This window comes from Oncorhynchus nerka, linkage group LG2, assembly GCF_034236695.1.
Source record: "Oncorhynchus nerka isolate Pitt River linkage group LG2, Oner_Uvic_2.0, whole genome shotgun sequence".
Lineage (NCBI taxonomy): Eukaryota > Metazoa > Chordata > Actinopteri > Salmoniformes > Salmonidae > Oncorhynchus > Oncorhynchus nerka.
Genome location: NC_088397.1, coordinates 94,200,552 through 94,207,205, shown reverse-complemented (window position 1 = coordinate 94,207,205; position 6,654 = coordinate 94,200,552).

Sequence of the window (6,654 nt, the reverse complement as noted above, 5' to 3'; positions counted from 1 at the left end):
ACCCCTCAGAGACAGAGACAATATCAAGGAGGACCAGGGACAACACTACCCCTCAGAGACAATATCAAGGAGAACCAGGGACAACACTACCCCTCAGAGACAATATCAAGGAGGACCAGGGACAACACTACCCCTCAGAGACAATATCAATATCAAGGAGGACCAGGGACAACACTACCCCTCAGAGACAATATCAAGGAGAACCAGGGACAACACTACCCCTCAGAGACAATATCAAGGAGGACCAGGGACAACACTACCCCTCAGAGACAATATCAAGGAGGACCAGGGACAACACTACCCCTCAGAGACAATATCAAGGAGAACCAGGGACAACACTACCCCTCAGAGACAGAGACAATATCAAGGAGGACCAGGGACAACACTACCCCTCAGAGACAGAGACAATATCAAGGAGGACCAGGGACAACACTACCCCTCAGAGACAATATCAAGGAGAACCAGGGACAACACTACCCCTCAGAGACAATATCAAGGAGGACCAGGGACAACACTACCCCTCAGAGACAATATCAAGGAGGACCAGGGACAACACTACCCCCCAGAGACAATATCAAGGAGGACCAGGGACAACACTACCCCTCAGAGACAATATCAAGGAGGACCAGGGACAACACTACCCCTCAGAGACAGAGACAATATCAAGGAGGACCAGGGACAACAATATCACCAGGGACAACACTACCCTCAGAGACAATATCAAGGAGGACCAGGGACAACACTACCCCTCAGAGACAATATCAAGGAGGACCAGGGACAACACTACCCTCCCCTCAGAGACAATATCAAGGAGGACCAGGGACAACACTACCCCTCAGAGACAATATCAAGGAGACCAGGGACAACACTACCCCTCAGAGGGACAACACTACCCCTCAGACAATATCAAGGAGAACCAGGGACAACACTACCCCTCAGAGACAATATCAAGGAGAACCAGGGACAACACTACCCCTCAGAGACAATATCAAGGAGGACCAGGGACAACACTACCCCTCAGAGACAATATCAAGGAGGACCAGGGACAACACTACCCCTCAGAGACAGAGACAATATCAAGGAGGACCAGGGACAACACTACCCCCTCAGAGACAATATCAAGGAGGACCAGGGACAACACTACCCCTCAGAGACAATATCAAGGAGGACCAGGGACAACACTACCCCTCAGAGACAATATCAAGGAGGACCAGGGACAACACTACCCCTCAGAGACAATATCAAGGAGGACCAGGGACAACACTACCCCTCAGAGACAATATCAAGGAGGACCAGGGACAACACTACCCCTCAGAGACAATATCAAGGAGGACCAGGGACAACACTACCCCTCAGAGACAGAGACAATATCAAGGAGGACCAGGGACAACACTACCCCTCAGAGACAATATCAAGGAGAACCAGGGACAACTCAGAGACAATATCAAGGAGAACCAGGGACAACACTACCCCTCAGAGACAATATCAAGGAGAACCAGGGACAACACTACCCCTCAGAGACAATATCAAGGAGGACCAGGGACAACACTACCCCTCAGAGACAATATCAAGGAGGACCAGGGACAACACTACCCCTCAGAGACAATATCAAGGAGAACCAGGGACAACACTACCCCTCAGAGACAATATCAAGGAGAACCAGGGACAACACTACCCCTCAGAGACAATATCAAGGAGAACCAGGGACAACACTACCCCTCAGAGACAATATCAAGGAGGACCAGGGACAACACTACCCCTCAGAGACAATATCAAGGAGGACCAGGGACAACACTACCCCTCAGAGACAATATCAAGGAGGACCAGGGACAACACTACCCCTCAGAGACAATATCAAGGAGGACCAGGGACAACACTACCCCTCAGAGACAGAGACAATATCAAGGAGGACCAGGGACAACACTACCAGGGACAACCCTCAGAACAATATCAAGGAGGACCAGGGACAACACTACCCCTCAGAGACAATATCAAGGAGGACCAGGGACAACACTACCCCCTCAGAGACAATATCAAGGAGGACCAGGGACAACACTACCCCTCAGAGACAATATCAAGGAGAACCAGGGACAACACTACCCCTCAGAGACAATATCAAGGAGGACCAGGGACAACACTACCCCTCAGAGACAATATCAAGGAGGACCAGGGACAACACTACCCCTCAGAGACAATATCAAGGAGAACCAGGGACAACACTACCCCTCAGAGACAATATCAAGGAGGACCAGGGACAACACTACCCCTCAGAGACAATATCAAGGAGAACCAGGGACAACACTACCCCTCAGAGACAATATCAAGGAGAACCAGGGACAACACTACCCCTCAGAGACAGAGACAATATCAAGGAGGACCAGGGACAACACTACCCCTCAGAGACAATATCAAGGAGGACCAGGGACAACACTACCCCTCAGAGACAATATCAAGGAGGACCAGGGACAACACAATATACCAGGGACAACAGCCCCTCAGAGACAATATCAAGGAGGACCAGGGACAACACTACCCCTCAGAGACAATATCAAGGAGAACCAGGGACAACACTACCCCTCAGAGACAATATCAAGGAGGACCAGGGACAACACTACCCCTCAGAGACAATATCAAGGAGGACCAGGGACAACACTACCCCTCAGAGACAATATCAGAGACAAACTACCCCTCAGAGACAATATCAAGGAGGACCAGGGACAACACTACCCCCTCAAGAGACAATATCAAGGAGGACCAGGGACAACACTACCCCCTCAGAGACAATATCAAGGAGGACCAGGGACAACACTACCCCTCAGAGACAATATCAAGGAGAACCAGGGACAACACTACCCCTCAGAGACAGAGACAATATCAAGGAGGACCAGGGACAACACTACCCCTCAGAGACAATATCAAGGAGAACCAGGGACAACACTACCCCTCAGAGACAATATCAAGGAGGACCAGGGACAACACTACCCCTCAGAGACAGAGACAATATCAAGGAGGACCAGGGACAACACTACCCCTCAGAGACAATATCAAGGAGAACCAGGGACAACACTACCCTCAGAGACAATATCAGAGAACCAGGGACAATATCAGAGACAATATCAAGGAGGACCAGGGACAACACTACCCCTCAGAGACAATATCAAGGAGGACCAGGGACAACACTACCCCTCAGAGACAATATCAAGGAGGACCAGGGACAACACTACCCCTCAGAGACAATATCAAGGAGGACCAGGGACAACACTACCCCTCAGAGACAATATCAATATCAAGGAGGACCAGGGACAACACTACCCCTCAGAGACAATATCAAGGAGGACCAGGGACAACACTACCCCTCAGAGACAATATCAAGGAGGACCAGGGACAACACTACCCCTCAGAGACAATATCAAGGAGAACCAGGGACAACACTACCCCTCAGAGACAATATCAAGGAGGACCAGGGACAACACTACCCCTCAGAGACAATATCAAGGAGGACCAGGGACAATATCAAGGAGAACCAGGGACAACACTACCCCTCAGAGACAATATCAAGGAGGACCAGGGACAACACTACCCCTCAGAGACAATATCAAGGAGAACCAGGGACAACACTACCCCTCAGAGACAATATCAAGGAGGACCAGGGACAACACTACCCCTCAGAGACAATATCAAGGAGGACCAGGGACAACACTACCCCTCAGAGACAATATCAAGGAGGACCAGGGACAACACTACCCCTCAGAGACAATATCAAGGAGAACCAGGGACAACACTACCCCTCAGAGACAATACCCCTCAAGGAGACAATATCAAGGAGGGACAACACTACCCCTCAGAGACAATATCAAGGAGAACCAGGGACAACACTACCCCTCAGAGACAATATCAAGGAGGACCAGGGACAACACTACCCCTCAGAGACAATATCAAGGAGGACCAGGGACAACACTACCCCTCAGAGACAATATCAAGGAGGACCAGGGACAACACTACCCCTCAGAGACAATATCAAGGAGAACCAGGGACAACACTACCCCTCAGAGACAATATCAAGGAGGACCAGGGACAACACTACCCCTCAGAGACAATATCAAGGAGGACCAGGGACAACACTACCCCTCAGAGACAATATCAAGGAGGACCAGGGACAACACTACCCCTCAGAGACAATATCAAGGAGGACCAGGGGGACAACACTACCCCTCAGAGACAATATCAAGGAGGACCAGGGACAACACTACCCCTCAGAGACAATATCAAGGAGGACCAGGGACAACACTACCCCCTCAGAGACAATATCAATATCAGGGAGGACTCAGGGACAACACTACCCTCAACCAGGGACAACACTACCCCTCAGAGACAATATCAAGGAGGACCAGGGACAACACTACCCCTCAGAGACAATATCAAGGAGGACCAGGGACAACACTACCCCTCAGAGACAATATCAAGGAGGACCAGGGACAACACTACCCCTCAGAGACAATATCAAGGAGGACCAGGGACAACACTACCCCTCAGAGACAATATCAAGGAGGACCAGGGACAACACTACCCCCCCTCAGAGACAATATCAAGGAGGACCAGGGACAACACTACCCCTCAGAGACAGAGACAATATCAAGGAGGACCAGGGACAACACTACCCCTCAGAGACAATATCAAGGAGGACCAGGGACAACACTACCCCTCAGAGACAATATCAAGGAGAACCAGGGACAACATACCCCTCAGAGACAATATCAAGGAGAACCAGGGACAACACTACCCCTCAGAGACAATATCAAGGAGGACCAGGGACAACACTACCCCTCAGAGACAATATCAAGGAGAACCAGGGACAACACTACCCCTCAGAGACAATATCAAGGAGGACCAGGGACAACACTACCCCTCAGAGACAATATCAAGGAGGACCAGGGACAACACTACCCCTCAGAGACAATATCAAGGAGGACCAGGGACAACACTACCCCTCAGAGACAGAGACAATATCAAGGAGGACCAGGGACAACACTACCCCTCAGAGACAATATCAAGGAGGACCAGGGACAACACTACCCCTCAGAGACAATATCAAGAGAGAACCAGGGACAATACCCCTCAGAGACAATATCAAGGAGGACCAGGGACAACACTACCCCTCAGAGACAATATCAAGGAGGACCAGGGACAACACTACCCCTCAGAGACAATATCAAGGAGGACCAGGGACAACACTACCCCTCAGAGACAATATCAAGGAGACAATATCAGAGACAATATCAAGGAGGACCAGGGACAACACTACCCCTCAGAGACAATATCAAGGAGAACCAGGGACAACACTACCCCTCAGAGACAATATCAAGGAGGACCAGGGACAACACTACCCCTCAGAGACAATATCAAGGAGAACCAGGGACAACACTACCCCTCAGAGACAATATCAAGGAGGACCAGGGACAACACTACCCCTCAGAGACAATATCAAGGAGGACCAGGGACAACACTACCCCTCAGAGACAATATCAGAACCAGGGACAATATCAAGACAATATCAAGGAGGACCAGGGACAACACTACCCCTCAGAGACAAGGAGGACCAGGGACAACACTACCCCTCAGAGACAATATCAAGGAGGACCAGGGACAACACTACCCCTCAGAGACAATATCAAGGAGGACCAGGGACAACACTACCCCTCAGAGACAATATCAATATCAAGGAGGACCAGGGACAACACTACCCCTCAGAGACAATATCAAGGAGGACCAGGGACAACACTACCCCTCAGAGACAATATCAAGGAGAGGACCAGGGACAACACTACCCCTCAGAGACAATATCAAGGAGGACCAGGGACAACACAAGGAGAACCCCCTCAGAGACAATATCAAGGAGGACCAGGGACAACACTACCCCTCAGAGACAATATCAAGGAGGACCAGGGACAACACTACCCCTCAGAGACAATATCAAGGAGGACCAGGGACAACACTACCCCTCAGAGACAATATCAAGGAGAACCAGGGACAACACTACCCCTCAGAGACAATATCAAGGAGGACCAGGGACAACACTACCCCTCAGAGACAATATCAAGGAGGACCAGGGACAACACTACCCCTCAGAGACAATATCAAGGAGGACCAGGGACAACACTACCCCTCAGAGACAATATCAAGGAGGACCAGGGACAACACTACCCCTCAGAGACAATATCAAGGAGAACCAGGGACAACACTACCCCTCAGAGACAATATCAAGGAGGACCAGGGACAACACTACCCCTCAGAGACAATATCAAGGAGAACCAGGGACAACACTACCCCTCAGAGACAATATCAAGGAGGACCAGGGACAACACTACCCCTCAGGACAATACAACCAGGGACTACCCCTCAGAGACAATATCAAGGAGGACCAGGGACAACACTACCCCTCAGAGACAATATCAAGGAGAACCAGGGACAACACTACCCCCCTCAGACCAGGGACAATACCCCTCAGAGACAATATCAAGGAGGACCAGGGACAACACTACCCCTCAGAGACAATATCAAGGAGAACCAGGGACAACACTACCCCTCAGAGACACACTACCCCTCAGAGGAGGACCAGGGACAATACCCCTCAGAGACAATATCAAGGAGAACCAG